The sequence below is a fragment of the Perognathus longimembris genome, chromosome 12 (assembly GCF_023159225.1).
Source record: "Perognathus longimembris pacificus isolate PPM17 chromosome 12, ASM2315922v1, whole genome shotgun sequence".
In the NCBI taxonomy this organism is placed as follows: domain Eukaryota; kingdom Metazoa; phylum Chordata; class Mammalia; order Rodentia; family Heteromyidae; genus Perognathus; species Perognathus longimembris.
In genome coordinates, this window is record NC_063172.1 from 64,947,677 (window position 1) to 64,969,062 (window position 21,386).

Below are 21,386 nucleotides of genomic sequence, written 5' to 3' on the forward strand. Positions count from 1 at the left end.
CTGTGGTGATGTTACCTGTTTCATCTCTTTTCTTGTTTGTTTGAGTGTGCTGCCTTCGTTTTTTGGTCAGGTTTGCCAGGGGTCTTAGACAGAGATTTTTGTTGAATAGGTATATCAGCTTCCTTTTGCTTCTGTAACAAATTGCCTCAGGCACAGTGGCACTGAATAATACAAAATCATTGCCTTGCTATTCTAGAGGTCAGAAGTCCAAGTTGGATTTTACTGGACTAAAATCATGGTATTGGCAGAGTTGCCCTCCTTCTGGACCCTCTAGAAGAGAATTCCTTTCTTCTAGAGACCACCCATATTACTGGCCTTGTGAACCTCTTCCATCTTCAGAAGCACACTTCAAAATCACACTTCTGTGAAGTGTGAGTCTATCTGCATGTCTCCTTCTCTAACTCTCATCTCTCACTTGCAGTCATTCTTGGTATCATACTGGGATCAACAAGATAAAACAAATACTTTACCTATCTCAATATCCTTGCCTTGATCATATCTTCAAGGTTGCTTTTATTACATGAGGTAATAAACTCATCAGTAATGAGGATGAGTAGATGGAAGTCTTAAGGAGCGAGGGTGGAAGGGGACATAAATCATGCATGTCTCTGATGATTAAAGACAAAGCGTTTGTCTTCATAAATGATACATAAAGTATATCATCTATAATTTCTAGTTTGTACCTTTAGAGTAAGGTAATGATACAAGGCCACTTAGAAGCCAATATGTACAGAATCAGTCCATAAGTTTCCTAACTTTCACAATTCTGTCTGTCACACACCACTTTAAAATTAATTATTCATATGGTTTCCGTATTTTATCTCTCGTATACAGTGAGTGATCCCTCATCTATGGCAGGAGTTATATTCCAGAGACCCTCACAGTAGATGAAAACCCACAAAGTAGCAGTGTAATATTTATTTTATTATTTATATATTTAAGGCTTGATAAACCCTTCCCACTCTCCTATAAACCTTCCCCCCTTCTCTCAGTAACCTTTCCCACACTCTTATGAGCACGTGAGATGCTCTTAAACACTGCCTACCCTCATAAACCTGTGTGATTTAACAGCATGAAATTCCATGTGGGTACTCACAGTGAATTTGAATGATAGAGCTCATGACTCACATAGCTGTTCAGTGCTTCTGGTGATGATGAAGGCGATGAGGATGAGATGAAGGCCCTGCACGGCCAAGAAGAGCATCACAGCCTTCTGGAGTCGCCACTTCCTCGAGCGCTTCACCAGGCGGTACAGTATCTTCACCCAGAACTTCTGGTTCTGCGAAAGGCACAGGTGTAACTGATCTTTCCATCCCTGTGATGAGCAGTTATGGGAGTTGCTGGCACTGCTTTTTCTTTTAAATGAGATGGTTTGTATAAACTGACACGCCACTCTGGATTGTATTTATGAAGTGCAATGGACAAAGCATCTGGGGTCCCATTCCACAGCCACTTGCTGAAGCTCTTAGGTCATGGTGGCCACGGTGGCAGGAGTTAGGCCAGCCTCCTCCTCTTCTCCTCACCCACGTCTCCCCTTGCTGACTTGGGCTCACCCATGGTAAAGCTTGTTCAGGCTATAGCCCCCTTCCTCGAGGATGAATGTGAACATGTGGTCCACGTCCTCCTCTGCTCCAGCTTTGCCCGCAGAGGCAGCTTCTCCATGCAGGAAAACGCTCTTGAGGGGTGGGAAGCATCTTTCTCTGGCGCTTGGGTTCACTGCCAGAAGTCTTAGAAGGCACAGAGCAGTTAGGTGGCATCCCAGGGATTGAAATAAAGTCAAACTTTTATGAACTTGTCACAAAAGCACCCCCACCACAGAGCAAGGCAACGCTCAGTGATCAGGCAAGGAGAGACCAAGGCGACAGTCACTGAGCCAATCAGCGCCCAGCAGGTGGATCCGCCTTCCATTCCAGCAGCCAATGGTGTGCCGTGCACAACCTCATTTTGGCACACTTGCACAAGGGGTGGTGGGTGGCACATTGCAGTCCTACTGTGGACAGTATGGCATCCATCCTCTGATGAAATACGTACTGTATCTTATTTCCATTTAAGATTCTTTTTAATATGTTTGATGACATTTTATATTTTTATGCTGTCTTAAATTTTTAGGCAACAATAATTAAATCATAAATATTATATAAACACCTATATACCGCAAAATCCTGCAACATAGCAAAAACGATGATTCAGAATTATATATATATATATTTTTTAAATGCACCATACAGTGAGGCCGCAATAAGTAAATTTTGATATACTGAGGGACAACTGTATTGCTATTAGGTTATATAGGTAAGATTCCTTTTTCCCTTTTGTACACCTATGTCACGGGTTTGTATAATATTTAAGTTACACAGCAGTTATAGTATCCCGCCACCCCCAAACACTTTTGAGGACAAGCACAACTTTGTAAAATTGCTCTACTGTGTGACTCAAAGATGCGCAGGTTCTTGGAGAATGATCTTACCGCTACTGTTCCTCAGCCTTCCATGGAATAAGAAAGAAGATATTGTTACCTGGCAGAAAATATAAATGTGAAGGAAGCTAACAGAGACTTTTGGTGCATAAAGTATGTTGTGTACTATAAAGCATAGAGATATGTTGTTGCTAATTTTCCTTTTAGTGAACTAAATTTGAATTGCACAAAGAGACCTAATTATCATTTTAGTGAATTAAATTAGAATATCATAAATAGACCTTTATGATCCCGAGAGTGAAGATTCATAAAAAGCTTAGAAATCAATTTAGACACTAGCATGATGACTAAGAAAAGTAAATATATATATATATATATATATATACATATATGTGTAAAGTATATGTAGAGACTGAAAAACTATATTTAAGCCTGGATAAAATCTAGAACTAAATTAAGGTACTTAGTAAGTTAAGTTTTAATCAATGAATTCTTTAATTACTATAGAGCTAAGAGTTTACTTTCTTCATTAATTTTCCTTTAAGTCCATCTACTGCTTCTCTGAAAATTTAGATATGTCTGTCTAACTAAAGAGCCATTTTTAAATACATTTAATTGACTGAAAAAAGCATATTGCACCCTTTTCTCAAATGATATACCTTTAGAAACTTGCGCTACATGGCTTATTAAACTATAAATGCATATCAGCCTCCTCATGAAAGCGTAGTGTTACATAGTCTGAATAACATTTGGTAAGAGACACTGACTAATATCCTGAGATTGTTAACATAGATATATAAAATGTGATGAAACATACAGCACAATATCAGTGCTAATCTGGAGATAAAGGACCTTACCATACATGTGTTCCTTTGCCCTTGAATTCTACTGCCTTTGACTATGGAATCAGTAACATCTTTCTACTGGGTTGCTGAAGGGCTGCAAGAGAGAATAAATTTACAGCCAGAAACAGTTCAACTGCCAGGAATATGGTGTACTTGCTGACCAAGAGTGTGAGATTTTCTTTTTTCAAAGTAGAAGCAAATGCAGATCCTCTCCTCCTCTCCACTAGTTCCCTGGGGCTGCCACAATAAAGTACCAAGCACTAGGTGATTTCAACAACAGAAACCTATTGTCACACCATTCTGTAAGCCAGATGCCCAACATGAAGTTGTCGAGCCATGTTCCTTCCGCAGACAAGAGGAGGATCTGCTTCAAGCCTCTCTCCTAACTCTGATAGGTTCAGAATTATGCTCAGCTTAATTCTTTGTATTCCCAGCATAACACACTCTCTCTTGGTATACATGCACATCAATTTCTCCTTACTACAAAATTGCCAGTCAAGCAGGTTTGGTGGTTTGTGCCTAGGATCCTAGCTGCTCAGAAGTAGAGGGAGAAGAATCACAGGGTAAGGCCAACGCAGGCATGTCTTGAGATGGTAGAGCATTTGCCTGGCAAATGTGAGAACCTGTATCAAACACCAGTAGTGCAATAAAATTAATAAAATTGAATTCTACTCATACAGAATTAATCGTATGTCCTACTCTTACTTTTGGATCACAAGTGACAGAAACCATACACAAAGTAGCAAATTGTTGTTGTTGTTGTTTTTTAAAAAGGAGTCTATTGGGGGCTGGGGATATAGCCTAGTGGCAAGAGTGCCTGCCTCGGATACACGAGGCCCTAGGTTCGATTCCCCAGCACCACATATACAGAAAACGGCCAGAAGCGGCGCTGTGGCTCAAGTGGCAGAGTGCTAGCCTTGAGCGGGAAGAAGCCAGGGACAGTGCTCAGGCCCTGAGTCCAAGGCCCAGGACTGGCCAAAAAAAAAAAAAAAAAGGAGTCTATTGGTTCATACATACAGCACGGTTGGACCTAGGAACTGAAATGATGCTGACAGGTATCTGTCTCGTCATCTCATAATTAGGTCTTTTCTTTTTTTCTCACAGGCTTGTCCTTTCCCACCTCCGATTAACAGAACACTGTCAAATCCCTCTCCACAAGCAGTATCCAGGAGTCATAAGAAAAGTATGTTTGCTTAGGGAAGGGGATTTTCCATGGAGACATCTTGATGATACAAAACAAGAAAACGAAACACAAATCCTTTAGGCAACCTAAACAACTGAGCAGACTCAGAATTACCAAAAGTGTAGGCTATAAAAGCAAAACATCTATTTTGGGGTTGATTTCTAATTTTCCTGTAGATATTTCACTTTCATATAAGCAACATTCAGGATGCACTTATGAAAAAAGAGTAACTAGTTACATGGGTAAAAAAGTTGGCTTAATGACAATTGGGATCCCACTCCCAAAAAAGCAAACTAAAATACACAACAAACACTTTAGATGTCAATTCTGGTTAGTGTAATCCAATCTCAGAACAACATTTTGCAAATATGATAGTTTGAAAAATTCAAAGTTAAATAATATGTTATATAACGCACTGTTTTAGAGGGACATGTAAAGTTGATTTACAACAAGAATATCACAATCTTGGGTGTTAATGAGATGACAAGTGTCCCATATTGGCTTATCAACCTGAAGTGAAAATAAAATAGATGTTCATTTATGTGTTATAAAGAAACACCTGATATTTTTAAACATACTGTCTTAGCCAAAGCATTTCTACTAGGCAATTATTTTAATCTCATGTTATTAAAAGTGATAGAACTCTGGTTTCTATACCAACTTGAGAGCTGAAAGTCTATTCACAAAGTCAAAAAACCTGATTTCTACTTTAAGTCCACAGACCTCAGGACTTCAGTACTCAAAATAGAAGTCTGTGATATATTCTAACCATAACTCTCATTTGCACAAGAAGCATTATCATAGCACTTGTTTGACTGGCTCTTGAATCATCATGCTAAAACAGAACAATAGACAAAGAACCAGCAAAGAATAAAATGGTATCTATTTTTGTGAATGCAAGTGATAAACTTCTCCTGCTTTGGTCGTTTTTGGTTTTGTGTGAGAGAAACAGCAAATGAAAGTTTGATCTACTCAACTAAACTGCAAGACCTCTTTCCAACACACAGTATCAACATTTTTGTCTGTCTCTGAGACCCTGACATTTGCCTTGGTACGACAGCTCGTGAAAGCACACTTGGCAGTAAGTAAACTCTCTCGCTAGTAAGAATTTTGAAACCAAGAAATCGCGTTAGCTCTTCACTTAAGTAAACATTAGAGATGTGTAAAAGACGAGCAGGGAGTCATGGGATGTTGTCACGCTGTCTTTCTGCGGCAGCTGGCTTCTCTGCTCCTGGTACAGTGAGGCATGGCGCATCTTGGACTTACTACTGGAGCTTTGTCCTTGTTCTTAGACTAATGAGTGTGCATTCAATCCTATTGCCTTGCATGAGTTCTCTTAATAACTTTCTCAGAATTCAAGGCATCTCCTTAGAATCGCAGCTTAATAACAAATCCATATAGTTCATGGCTACTGTGCTCCTTTTAATGTCAATTTCACGGACTCAGAAGCTGTATCTGTTATTCTCTGCTAATTGCTCAGAAGGACAACATCTAGAACAGAATAAGTGCAAAGTAAGGACTAAGTGAATGAGTTAGGCAGCTCTGACTCGTGCCTGTCCAGTGCTACATTCAAGTTTGTGCTTTGCTTATGTAGGGTAGAGGAGAGGTACAGTGATTACACATTAGCATGGCCTCCCTGGGAACATGCAGATTCAGAAGGGGTGGGTCAGAGCACTAGCGCCTGCCATCTCTTAGGTAATCCTTCTCATTGAGACACTTTGGGATGATAAAATATCATGGTGCTCTGTTCACTTAGATCTGCAATGGTAGAATGTTCTTCTCTGCTCAGTGATCCTCAGACCTATGAAAACCATCGTATTCCTCATGCTTTTAACAAGAAACATTGCTGTTGTGATGCTTTTTGTCTTTTGCTCCACTTGTGTTTTCCTGGTTTCAGATTGGTAATGTTGACTGTTTTTCAGCACTTTCCTGAAGAATGAAATGCTATCTCCCGAGCTGAGTGCCTGGTCTTGAAGGAGGAACCCCTCAGCTCATGCATGAGTCTAGCTGGGCATTCTTTATCAACAGATCAACAGGACGTGGCTGCTTTCGCCCTGCAAAAGTTGTGATTGAACGATATTCACAAGCAGAAACGTGCAGGCAATATTCCTCATGGTGTTGTTCTCAGCATTTCTTCCAAGCGAATCCCAGTTTCACTTCCCAGGAGCCCTTTGCAGGCACCAGGCACTCCCGAAAGTCACGGCACCGCCTGGCATGGTCACCTCTGAGTCCTATCCATCTGGCTACAGACCTGCTTGAAGACAGGGCACAGAAGCTAAACAGAGACAGAAGGCTGGGTCTTCTGAGATTGAAAGGTATCTCTCCTCCCTGGAGACTACCTAAAGAAACCTTACTTCTTTTTCTTCCTTCTCCTCCTCCCCCACCCCCCACCCAGCGTAGATGCAAGGAATAGGACTTCTGGGTCACTTTGAGACCAGAAAGTCATCTGAGGGGGAATAGGGGCTCTGTTGTGGAGTCTAGGAGTGAAGTCAATACAAAGAAGAGGGAACCTTAGATAAAATCCATCCTAGATGAGTTTGCAAGGCTTGCTATAGCCTTGATTTGCCATTTAAAGTATATGACATAATAAATCTCAGTATGTCCATTTGAGCTTATGTCTCTATTACTTTAAATTTGCAGATTCCTAACGCATGTAAGATTCATAGCTATATAAAGATGGTCCTTCAGTGGTCCTTGAGGGAGGGGATACAGCAAAGGGGAAGATATCAACACAGCAAAGGTGCTAACAGACCTCTCAGAAACATGATTTTGTGCAAAACATACAAAATAAAATCTCTTCATAAAGAACACAATGACCCACCCAGTAACCACATTCTCCAAACTAGGAACTCATAATCTAGGACCATATTTTTTTCTAATTCATCAATCCACCATATAAAATGGCAGAATAACGTCAAACATTTGAATCACATGTCATTGCATCTTTCACTAATGGCCTTTATTGGAACGAAAATAACATTACATGAAATCAAGATTCTCCCAGAAAATTTAGGGCATATGGTGGCTATATCTGGGGAACATCCACCCTGTTTTATTGGAATAAATTATTGTTAAAAGGAACATACTGCTAGAAAGGCTGTTACCAGTCTGCAGGTCATAAAGATAAAAAGAGCTAAAGCAACCTCTCAGTGCTGACTTGGCAAGTGAAGAGATGTACTCTGCACACAATAGGTATGCAGTGAATATATTTGACTGACAAGAACCCTGCTAGGATTAGCAGTGAGCTGCTTAAGCCCTGCTGTTTCTTGTAGGCTTTGCCAGCCTTGGCTGCCATGTGAGGATTCTGTAACCATTAACGAGAGCCCAAAGCTATGTTCTCCTCTTCCTCCCCTTCAAACTTTCATAAGCTATGCAGTTAGGCGGCTGGGTCTCTTCAGTGGCTCAGAGGAGCCCAGGGTCTATAGAAAAATATTTTTGCAGTGGATTATATGTTGAGGACTCAACAATTTCACTGTGCCGGTGTCAACAAGCCTGTTACTATGGAATTAGTAAATATATTCATTAAACTGTAAAATAATAGCCGTGTATTCAAACTGACCTGCTTTTAACCTATGTGGTGTTAGGCAGCTGGCATCTAAAACATGCTGCCTTACACCACCAATCAATGTAGATGAAGCCGGTTAGCCAAAAATAGCAAGTAGAGGTAGGCAAGGTTTTCAATTCCTGGAAGAGAGAAGAAACAGAAGATAGAAAACGTGTTTGAAAATCGAAGTTATAAAAGATTCCTTTAAAAAAAACCAGACATATATGCACCTGTCCTCCATGCATGTAATGTGTGCATACATGCATACACTTAGTCACATATATTTCAAACTGCCCTGAAGCATTAATCAAGAAAAGGTAGCAAGAGTTTATCCTTTTAAAAAAAGGCAGTCTCGTTTGGGAGTAAATAACAGTGCTGTGGGTTCCACAGAGCATGTGCAGAAGAATCAGATGTACACATAATCTATGTTTTGAAGCTTCGTCGTGTATGAGAGTAGAGAACCATACTTTCTCAAATGACCCCGTTTAAGGTGGTACATTGTCATTGGCCCATGGAGGAATAGAGTAACCTACCCTCATTTGTTATTTGTCAACATCTCTCCTATATCTCATGGAGCTGCTTCTCCTAAGAGTCACTACCATTTGTTGAGCATTTATTAAATGCTAAGCACTGTGCTAGGTGACCTGTGTATTCTTTCTCATTTTATCCTAACAAGATAGATGCCATTCCAGTCACTTGACAAAAGACACCAAGGCTCCGGTTTTACAAGCTAATAAAGGGCTAATAAAGAGTCAAAGCAATACCTGAATTTTAACCCCAACTGATTCCAAATACTACTCAAATACTCTTCATGACTACATAATTCACTATCAACCATTATCATTGAGTTTCCTAAGAGCATGGGAATTATTCATAAGAGAATATTATTCATAAAAGGATAGAACTGAAGGAATTTAGAATTCCTTCAATAATTACAAAGTCGTTTATCCACCCCATTCAGTCTGATAAGGATAAACCCTCAAATGCTTTTGTTAAATTATCTGTGTTTAAAGGAAAAGACAAAATGCAACAATGGTTGTATGATGAATGTGGCTTTTAGAATTATCAATTATAACTGGGCAGAATCCGGCAGTTCAGAGTCTAAGAGAACACACTGAACTTGTATGTTGCCCATTTTAGTAATGATTCACCCTGCTTTCTATCGGATCCACCTGAAACTCGTCAGAGCTATCTATAATCCACTACATCTTTCTCTTTTCTTCTCTCCTCCCTGTGCCTCTCCATTTCCATCTCTCTCCTTTCTCTCTTCTAATCTTCCAATTTCATTTGATGTTCTCACTTTGCTTTTCTTGGGGAAGTACAGATTTTAGAAAACAGAGATTGTACAGGGAATCTTCTGAATATTAGCACAACTCTATTGTTTCAGATTTATTTTCCAGTCTTTCTACATATCCAGATTTCCTCTTCTTTCTCATCCTCTCTTACTGCTTTTTCCTATATAAATCTTCCATGTTCATTCTTTCCTGGGTCCCAAAGTAATCTTTCTATTTGTTTCTATGCTTAGACTTATAATTATGGTAAGAAAGATACAGGTCCTAAGCTTGGTAGTGAGGATATATATGTCTTTTAAGAAATTCTAAGGCATTTTTTAAATGTTAAGACTTTTTTTTCCCACATTTCAGTCTCATGAGATCGGACTTTGGTCTAACAAAATCAATGATCCTTTGATTTGATGAAGTACACAAAGATACCATCAAGCCCATGGCTCTGGTGTGTCATCTGAAGCGCTCCTCTTTTTATCCTCCCCTGAATCTTCTTCTGAAACACCAATGCACACACTTAATGTCACTTACAATTGCTCAGACACCTTCCTCTGTTTTCTCTTTACCTGCTGTGCACAAGAGATGAGACTGGAGTTCCATGATCATCGAGGCATTCTCCTCTTTTCTAATACAACAATTTCTGGGAAATATGTAACAACCTTCCCTTTTCAGGTCAGCCTCAAAAACGTGCCGTTGATTTTCTTCCAGGCATTTTCAAATCTGCTCGCCTCCTCCCAGTCCTCCACTCCTCCCAGTCTGCCCCTGGTCTGTCGGCCATGGGCCATGTGTCACATACCCTTAGCCTCAGTTGCCCTATCCATACTGGGGGGGGGGGCGGTTCTCCGATCGGTGTGTGCTCCAGGTGTATCTATTGTGTGACTACCTGTCCTCTGCAACCATGGCTGTCAGTGAGACATGTTCCTTGCAGCTTTCTGCTAAACATCAAGCTTCGCACTTGAGAACAATTGGATCACTGCAGTCTTCGTGGTAAGAACACAGCCATGAGAATGGCAGGTTCTTAGTGCAACTTCAACTCTCTTGGTAACTTTTTCCATTTCCCTGCAGAAGTTGTTTCTGTCCATATTTTTACTTCAGCTGGGCTGAGTGGGAGAAAGAACTCAAAGGGAGGCCGAAGCAGATGGTTGTCAGAAACTGCATACGGCAATTGAGAATTAGTGTGCAAGCATATGCAACCTGGTACAGTATGAAGCATTCCAGCATATGAGCGCCGAAATAAATCAAGCCTGGAGAAGATCGGGATGATAAAGAGATGAGCTCTTCTTTCCCTGTTACACATATATATTTAGGCTTTCTGAATTCATTAGGATATGTTCTCTGTTTTCAGTAGGCAAGTTAACACCTACATTGAGCAGATTCCTGTAGATTCTGGTATCTCACTTTTTTTGCTCTCATCCAGTGTGTGTTCTGAAAAGAAATATTTCTGAAGAGAGATGCCTTTTTTCCATAGAAGGAAGATTGGACAAATTGAACAATTGTATTAATCACGAAGCTACCGTGATTTACTTTTCCTCCCTAATCTGTGAACATGTACCAGGCATGTCTGGTTTACCTGTGGTTTTCAGGGAGATATTTTTGACTGCTCCTGACCTGAGTGAGGCACTTTCAAGTGTCTGTCTAGAAAGCCTGGTTCTAAAGAGAGATGTACCAATGATCACTAACAGCAGGAGGTGCCTCTGTGCAGACTGGAAATCCTTAGTCAAAAGGAGACACTTGCGCACTGTCTTTTATTATTGTTGATAATATATAATCGTTCTTATGAGTACTCTTAGGAATGCCAAGAAGGGAAGTAAAATGAGTGGTCTCCTTCCATTTGAGAAATGCAGAGACAGAGGAAGCAAGCTTAGATGGCATCATCTTTCTTCTCCAAAGAGCAATTAAGGCCAATTCTGCAAAGAAGCTTAGTCCCCACAGATGCACTGGCAGGTCTTCCCTAGTGGGTATGGATTGTCATGGCTGCCCCCCCCCAGGTCCAGACTGTTCTTTCCTGCTCCTTCTATCCAGGAGACCAATGCTCTCTCTCTAAACGTATTCCTCAAGAAATTCTTAAGAGGCCAGTTGTTCCCAGCAGGTCCTTCCCTGCCTTTCCCTTCTTGGTTTTGTTGACCTTCTCCTGTGTCCTTCTGTGTAAGGCATCTTCCCACACGACCCCAACCCCCAAAAAGGGGAGGAGAAGGGAAAGTGGTAAGTATTGGCTCAAGAGTAAATATTGAATTACATATTGGTAGACCGAAACACAAATCAACCCAAACTACAGGAGTCTACCAACATGCACATAAATCATTTATAACGATAATCCAAGACTAGGTCCAAATCTCATTAAAGTATATGAATCCTTAATCTATTTTGGCAAAAAAGCGCCAATACACATTTTTTCTTTTTATCATAAATTACAGTTCTGTGGCACTGTGCAAATATTACCAAGCTGTAAGACAGCTGTGCTCCATTAAAATGTGTAATGGTCGCTGATTTCTTACAGCACATGGTCATCAGGCTGAATCTACAGCCAGTAATTAGGAAGATGAAATGTTTAATTGTGCCTTAATTTTGATAAAATTTATCTGTCACACATCCCGCAGTCGAGCATTATGCTCACAAATCAATGTCATCGTCGAGCAGGAACTCAAACACCAGACTCTTGTCCCTGACAGATTCATCTGAATATGGAACTGCTCATGATGAGCAACCAAGCTAAAGAAGAAAGTGGAAACACCCTACTGAAGCAGTTTCTCAGAGGTAGGTCCTGGGAGTTCCTTTAAAGAAAAGTAAGCAGGCTCAATGATAGTTCTACCCGTTACAGGGTGTCTACCTATACGTCTGATCATATAAAGACAGAGAACCGCTCAGGGTTTGCATACCTTTCAAGTGTATTTGTATGAGAAGATAGGTGAAGCAAGAGGAGAATGAGAAGCAAATTTAGCGATTTCCTCTTAAGTTCTGTAGCTCAGAAGCCTTATTTGTGTATGGATCAATGAAGTGAATAAGAATCACAACTTTAAACAGAGTACCTAAGCAGTCATAGGTTCGAGAACACTAGAATGTTAAAAGTGAAGCTCATCTTGTTTTCCTCTTCTGCAAACTGAAGACCAGAGAAATTGCTCAAGGACTTGAGCATCTTCAGGGAAGTTCAAGCTCTCATTTTGCAGTCACAGTTATGATAACCTACATCTTACAGACATGTGTAGAATCCCAAGCAATATTTACCAACCGTAATGTTGAATTCATTTCTTTCAACTGGCAAGACATATTTCTTAAGCACAGGAAGTGTAAGTACAAATACCTGCCAATGCTGAAAATTAATTTATGTCATGTTTTCCCTACGAGATGAAGCAGCGATCATTCTTTCTCACCCACAATAACTATGGCTTCTTATCCAAGACAACTTAATGAGCATATGTCAGAATATACTTTACATTTTTAATGTTTCATAGCTCTGAAATAAAAAATAATTGAGGTAGGTCATAGTGAAGATGATAGGGTTGGGGTAGAGAGAAGGTTCAAATGAGAAGCAACTTGAAATTCAGATGAACTATCACAGACAGCACAATATAACCCTAGGCCTCTGGAAAATGCCAAGTATCCAAATGGATGGCCAGTCTTCCCAGCCCAGCAAGTTACAAGCTGAATGTGATTTGGAAAATGAAAAATTTTGTCAATGGACAGCAGTACGTTTTCTACCATAAGTAATTCCTTACTAGTGATTAATGAAGCAGCCGAAACCTTCAAAGCATGCCAGCCTACTTTAAAGAAAATAAGTCTTAAAATCAGGAATAGAGGAGTCTTCAAGGAGAGCCAAATGGCATTAAGCTATAGCCTGCTAACAAGACTCATTAAAACACTTCTCTAAACTTAGCCATGGAAATAAGTCGAAGCTAAAGATATCATACTCCCCATTCTCTTTTGTACTATTTTCATGGCCAGATATATTCAGGGACTGGATTAAAGGATGATATTCTGGTAAGATGGTTGTTTTTAGCCCAGTGGCACACCACATAGGCTAAACACAAGTGGGAATCAGTAGGAGGGCGCAAATGGCAGAGTGCAGCACTAAATAACTGACAGTTTTGTATTTCTTTACAACAAACTTCTTTCAAATCCATTGCCTTATTTGGGGTTAGATTTTGAGAGATTAGATGTAAAGAGGTTAGATTTGTCCCAAGATCATGTGATCATCCTAGAAGAATTAAAAACAATGTATTCCTTAAAGGAGAATGGAACAATATGAGCCATTTAACCCTGTCTGCTGAGACTCCTCCTCATACTAGAAACTCCATTGCCTAGACTCCTTTGAAGTAAATTATGTTCCTTATTCCTAAGAGATATGCTCTAAGCTCACACTGGATTCTGAATGTAAATATATCCTCATTTTCCTATTTGTTTTTTATAGTAGATCTTAGAAACCCAGTACATTATTATTTTTCTTTCCTTACTAAGTAAAAATGTTAACTCAAAGACGTAACTTTATAGCTGCTCTTTGACATATCCAAATGGCCAGCCTCACTACTTATGCTCAGTGGGGCCATTATTAAGATATGGGTTACTTAAACCCAAACAATGCAATATAACAACAGTTGTTCTGGTAACCAAGATGGTTGCTAAGTGGCTGATGGACTGGTACAATAAGCATCACAGAAACGCTGTAGAACAAAGGATGATTCATGACCCAGGTGGGATCAAGTGGAATGGCACAAGCTTGTATCGTTCTACTTAGAGTGAGGTGCAATTTAAAACTTATAAGTGGCTTATTTCTAGAACTTTTTATGAATCATTTACAGATTTTGATTGTTCATGGATTATTGAACCACAGAAAACAAACCCATGGGTAAGTATGGCCTACTGTACTGCCATTCAGACGAATTTATTTGAGACTCACTTAGATAGGAGAAGATAAGAAAAAAAACAAGCAAGAGAGTGTGTTGATCTATGTGTACATGAGTGTGAACTGCGGTGAGAGAGAAAATGAGAAAGAGAGGAAAAAATGAGAGAGAAGAGGACATGCATTTGAGGATGTCAGATTGTAGCAAAAACAGTGGTAGTTTGGAGCAAGCAATCATGTTATTCCTAGTGTCTACTTGAGGATTTTTTGACAGCTTTCTAGTTCAGCAGCCTCCTGTTCGGGGAAGAGGTGCCTGATTCCATCAACACCACCCATGACAGGGGTAGTGGTGTCACTAGGCTGTTTGGGGGACTTCCTTACTGTAGCAGCAAACTCACGGGAATTCCATGAACTTCATTAAAGAACCTTAATCAATATACTCAAGTCATATGACACCAATGTTCTTTTTGCTAATTTTCCAAAGGTAGGAAATAATGTAAATTATATATCTAGCTCAGAATTTTGGAAGACATAATAATAGCTTTTGAAAAGGTTATTTAAATTCCCTTATGTATAAGGTATTAGAAATAGACTAGAAAGAAGGATAGATTTTTCTAATTTGGGGTAAAATATTACCACAATAGCTCTAAGTGTCCTCATCTTCAAAAGCATACAACAGACACACTAAAATTGGTGATTTCTTTTCTGTTTGTTGTTTTGTGTTGTTTTGTGTTGTTGTTGTTGTTGTTAACAGCCCAAGGATTCTACAATTCTGCTTGGGAGAAGTATAAGGATATTCATTAGTGCATATTTTAGGTATCGAGTATGTTCGTTTCTCACTGAGCAGGAATAAACCTCAAACTCTCAGTTGAAGCTGGGAAAATTTGGCCTACTTTTTTCATTTTGTTTTCCTTTGTACCAGTCCTGGGGCTTGAACTCAAGGCCCTAGGCACTGTCCCTTAGCTTTTTTCCTCAAAGCCAATGCTCTACTACTTGAACCACATCTCTATGTCTAGCATTTTTCTGTTTAATTGGGGGTTAGGAATCTCACCAAGCTGTCAGAATTGGCTATACATATGCAGAAAATTGAAGCTGGATCCTTATGTATAACCCTATACCAGAATCAAGTCCACATGGATCAGAGACCTCAGTGTAAAGTCAGATACATTGAAAATATTACAGGAAGGAATAGGAGAAACAATAGGGCTCTTTGGTATAGCTTGAAACTTTCTTAATAAAGGCCCAGAAACACAACAAATCAAGGAAAATTTGGATAAATAAGACTGTGTTAACTGCAGAGCTTCTGCATGACAAAGGATATAGTTAGCAAGACAAACAGAAGCAAATGGATTAGGAGAAGATCTTCACTAGCTATACAATAGACAAGGGCCTCATATCTAAAATATACTTAGAGCTCAAAAATTAAAAAAGAAGTCCTCAAAGAAACAACCACCCCATTAAGTGAGCAAAAGACTTAGAGTCTTTTTGATAGAGGAAATGAGAATGGCCAATAGACACATGAAGAAATGTTCAACATCTCTGGCCATAAAAGAAATGCAAATCAAAACCACAGTGAGATTCCACCTCAACCCAGTTAAAATGGCCATTATCAAGAAAACTATTCATAACAGATGCTGGTGGGGATGTAGCTAAAAGGGAATGCTACTACACTCTTGGTGGGGATGCAAACTGGTCCAATCGTTCTGGAAAGCAGTATGGAGATTCCTTAAAAGGCTAAACATACAGCTCCCCTGCAATCCAGCAACCCCACTCCTGGGCATTACTGAAATGACCGCAAACAAGGCCACATGAGAGCTACCAGCACAACTATGTTCACTGTAGCATTGTTTACCATAGCCAAGGTGTGAAATAAACCCAGATGCCCCTCAGTGGACAAATGGATGTAGAAAATGTGGTACATAAACACAATGGCATTCTCTGCTTCCGTCAGAAAGAATGGCATCGTTCCATTGGTAAGGGAATGGAAAGACTTGTAAAAATTTGTATTGAATGAAATAAGCCAGACCCAAAGAAACATAGGCTACCCGGTTTCCCTCATTTGCAACAATTAATATATGTCTAGGATATATCTAGCAGAGCCTCACAATCGCTCAATAGCTATGTACCTATGTGTCGGGGCCTCTGAGGACCCCTTCTCCTCACTTCTCCGGAGGAGATGCCCAAATGTTGGGGTCTCTAGGACCCCTTCCCCCCCTCATCTCCCGGGGGAATGCCTGAACCTTAATTCTATGGAAGAAGCTCCGCCCTACCCCTCATACCGGCAGAAGGAGTAAGGTGTGTCCTTACCGGACTGCTCTAAGCTGAAGTGGGATGCCGAAATCCCTCCCTCGGCCCCCCATAATGTGTCAGGAGCCACAGGACAAAGATATCGGGGAGATGGCTGGATGGTTGAATGGGTCTCCGCCGCCCAGAGGGCGGGGAGAAGGATTTATTACGATGACAAAGGCGGAAGGGGAGGGACTTGGGGTGATTAACTGATTGGATGAGCTGGGCTGCCCATCAGGTGATGTCATGTAACTTCCTCTGTGGGCGGGGATCACAATCCCCCAAGGGCAGACACGTGCCGGCCCCAGGGGCTGGGGCTTCTCTTCCTGTTAAAGGCTAAAGCCAGCTGTGGCCTCGTAAAGGCATAGCTGTCCCCAACACCTATGACCATATGAAATAATGTTAATAGAAATGAAGTACAAGAGATTTTTTTTCCCTTAGTGTGATGTATGCAATCATTTCTTTTTTTCTTTCATTTTTCCCCTTTAGTTTACCCCCTGTGGTCACTGTTATTTTTATTTCAGTAACCTTTGTGTGGTATGTAAGTTTATCTAATTTGGGGATGGGAAGGGAAATCACAGAAATGATGAGACAAAGGGTGACCCAATGCAACCGTGATACTCACAAGGCATTGTGTTGGAAATGAACTTTACAACTTGGGAGGGAGGGGAGTCGGTGGGTGGTGACAGCAGGAGAAAACAAGGGTGGGGATGAGAGTGTTCCACAAGAATTGTTCTCATTTCCCTATGTAACTGTAACCCTTCTGTACATCACCTTTACAATAAATAACAATAACATTTCTTTAGAAACAGAAGTGGTGCTGCGGCTCGTGGTAGAGCACTAGCCTTGAGCACAAAGAGGCTCAGAGACAGTGCCCAGGCCTTGAGTTCAAGTCCCACATCCAACAGGAAATAAACAAAAGAATCTGGCTAACTTTCCTGCCTGGGCTGGCTTCAAACCACCATCCTCAGATCTCAGCCTCCTGAGTAGCTAGGATGACAGCCACCATCACCTAGCTATATTTGTTTTTAATGATAAATTACCCCAAACACAACTCTCATTAATGTCTGAGTACTTAAAAATAAATCTCAGAATCGAGATCCTAGTAGAAGTGATCTGGACCTCAAAAGCATTGAAAGCTCACATCTCCACTTTATAAAAAAGCTGTCTTTGGACACAAAGCCATGTGGGGGCTTGATAGCTCTATGTACACAAGTCAGGAGTTCTCTTGCCAGGGAATGTGTTGAAATGTAAGGGAGTGACTAAGCTACTTGGGAACCTTTGGCAGAAGTGTGGACCTTGAGTATTACATTTTACTGATAGGTTTCAGAAAACCTCAAGTGTAGTCACTAAAAATCATTTATATGCACTTGATATGCATTTATAGATCATTGTTAAATAGCTAATCGACCAAATAAATGTCACTGTCAGTAAAAGTAGATTAGTAAGCAGATAATGAAATGACCAATATACCTTTACAAAATAAATGAGAATGGATTTTTGTCTGATGATGAGGTTTGTTTTACATGAAGAAAATGATTGATTTAAGAGTTGATATTGATAAAGAAAATTTTTTAAATAAAAATAAAATAATTTGGAAGGTGCTGGTAACTCACACCTGTAATCTTAGCTGCTCAGGAGGCTGAGAACTGAGGATCATGGTTCAAAGTCACCTGGGTCAGAAAAATTTCTTAGACTTGTATCTCCAAAGAACCAGTAAAAAAGCTAGCTTTACTTCTGGTTGAGTGCCAGCATTGAACAAAACAGTTCAGTGGCAGTACCCAGGCCCTGAGTTCAGACCCCAGTCCTACACTTAATTAACTAATTAATTAATTAAAAGAATTGAGAGTTACAAAATATTTTTCAAGACTTCTACTTTATCTACAAAGTATTTCCATAGTTCTTTCAAAATAACCCAGAGAAAATGCTTACCATCTCAATCTCAAATCTGCAGTTTTCCAGAAGTATTAAATAAAAAGTAGTCCCTGTAGAAGTAACTACGTCTTAAATTCTAAGTAACTTTATATAAGGTAGATGTCGGAAGCTTTCATGATGAAATGAATAGACACGTTAGCACTGTCTTGCTTATATAGTTAAAATTAAATAAATGAGGTATGTTTACAAGTTTAGCTGCCGACTAAATATTAAGTATTTTCCCTGGAAGTATAATTTTATTCAAGTATGTTAGCAGTAAATGTAACTAGGTTTACCTTGCAGTTACTGTTTTCCAGTGACTGAAAAGCACGCTGACCATGCTAACTTCTTCTCTAACCCGTGGTGTCCCACATTCTTCCACAATACCACCTTCACAAATAGACTCAGGACATTTTTGGAATTGATAACTTGATATAAAAGTTTGCATTTTTAACCAGGTGCTAATGGCTTAAGTCTATAATTCTATTTGCTCAGGAGGTTGATATCTGGGAATCTGAGGCCAGAAAAGTTCATTAGACACCATTTTCAAAATAATCTGCAAAAATACTTACAAAACCATTTGGTGTAAACCAACTGTACAACCCATGGGAAGGAGAGGGAAAGAGGGAGGGGGGAGGCGGGGAAAAATGAGGGAGGAGGTAACAAGTTGAACAAGAAATGTACTCACTGCCTTACATGTGAAACTGTAACCCCTCTGTACTTCACTTTGACAATAAAGGAAAACAAAAACAAAAATAACAACAAAAAAATAGTCTGCAAAAAAATGTAGGTCTGGAAAGGTGGCTCAAGTAGTAGAGTACCAATCTAGTAATGGCAAGGTCCTGAGTTCAAACCCCAGTATTGCCAAAAAAAAGTTTGTACGTTCTACAAAAACATAATTTATAATCTTTTTAAAAATAATTTAGAATCCTTAAATCAAAAGTGTTTGATTCTTTAAAGCGCAAGCAGTGAACAGCACAGTGCAACATTTTAGTATATGTCTCTAAACATTTTATTAGAAGAATATTATATAGATACATATATATTCATTATATAATTAACTTAAGAGAGAGGGTATTGTAGGCTGGATAATGATCCCACAGAGGTATCCAGATCCTCATTTCTGGAGCTTGTAACTGTTACTTTATATAGCAAAAGAAATCTTACAAATACAGTGGAATTAAGGGTCTTCAGAGAGGAAGCTTATTCTACATTGTCTGACAGGCTATAAATGCAATGTCATCACACGTGTTCTTGCAGGAAGAGGCACAGAAACTTGACCACAGCAGCAGGCAATATGGCAGCAGGAGCAAGGTGCTGTTTTGCACATGAAGCAAGGATGCCCTGAGCCAAGGAACGTGTGGACGCTTCGGAGTTGGGATAGGCAGGACACATTCTACCCCAGAGACCTCAGAGGGGTCCAGGCTTTCCCGTTAACGTGGTAAAGCTGATTTTAGATGTTTGAGCTCTAGAACTGTAAGAGAATACATTTCTGTGATAGTCAACCATCCAGTTTGTGGCGATGTGTGACAGTGGCAGCAAGCAATGAGTTCAAAGACCGAATGAGCAACTTAGAAACCAAAAACATGATGCCCATGTACTGAAAGAAAGTCTCTATGTCTAGGCTGACATTCTTAAAGAATATGCTGTCACTGGGGCTTATGCCTGTAATCCAAGTTCCACAAGAGGTTGAGAAAAAGGGAAACTGGGCAAAAAGGTCTCCACGCCTACTCTCAATAGCAAAAGCCAACCATAGAAGCCCTGTCATCTCAGCTATAGCAGGAAGTCTAAGAGGAACAGTGGCCCAAAGCAATTCCCTTATCTCAAAAATAAAGAAAGCCATACAAGGGCTGGTGCTCTGTCTCAAGTGGTACAGCACCTGCTTAGCAAGTAGGAGGCTCAAAGTCAAACACTGGTACTGCCAAAACCCCAAGAAAACTTTAACTTGATTCAAATGTTAACCATATTCTGGAATGTTTTCTAAATAAATGCAATCCACAAATTACACAAGTCTGTGGGAAACGATAAATACTTTAAGACCCAGAAAGAAGAGAGCAAAGGATGGCAAAACCAATGCTTAATATAATTTATTCAACAAGCTTATCTCATTCACTGAATCCGTGATGAAATTACATTAAAAGCTGGCAATAAGGCATTGTTTAAATATTTATATTACTTGCTTGTAAGGTAATTCCCTTTAAAGTGATTCATTCAATAAACATTTATTGAGTCCTTAGAGATAATGCAGTGATCTAAACACAGTCATGAATTTCTTTACGGAATTCATATTCTAGAAGACTAAGTGGAAATCATTGACAAATCTCAACCAAGTCATGAATGCTACACGGAGCTGCTTACAGTGAGTAATGGAAGAGAAGCCTAGAAGAGTGGCATGTTTATAGTAGATTCACGTTTTTAAGTACTGCATTCCATGTTACAGTAAAGGACACAACACAGAAAGATTGGCCTTTGCAGAGTATCGCCTCGATATAAAGTAATTTAACAGTGATGTACATCTATCTTCCAAATTAATGTACAGGGTTGTTTGGGGGGAAAAAGATAAAGAAGGTAGGCACAATGCCTGTAATCCCAGCTACTTGAGAGGCAGAGATCAAGAGCAACACAGTTAGATCAGGCCAAAAAAATTAGCTGGGCAAAGTGGCCCAGTGTGTCACCCCAGCTGTACAGGAGTCTGTAGGTAGGAAGATCTGATTATAGTCTGAAAATTAAGAGCCTATCTGAAAAAGAAGAAGAAGAAAGGTTGGAGGTGTGGCTCGACTGGTAGGGCGCAAGTATCAGGTCTTGAGGCCAAACCCACCATAGCCAATTTTTAAAAAGTGATAAAGGGGTCTTTGTGTTAATTATCTTTCTAAGAAAAGAACAAAATAAGGAAAATTTAGACAAAAAATGCTTTCAAATAATGTTACATATATGACTTAAGGTGGAAGTTTAGAACATTCCTAACTGGCACTGAGAAATAGTGGGAATGGTTGGCTTGCGGTTTGCCTAGCGTACTCGACAGATATTTTCCCTTGAAAATCAGGACCCACCCACAGCTTCTCTTCTCATCTTTTAGTGCAA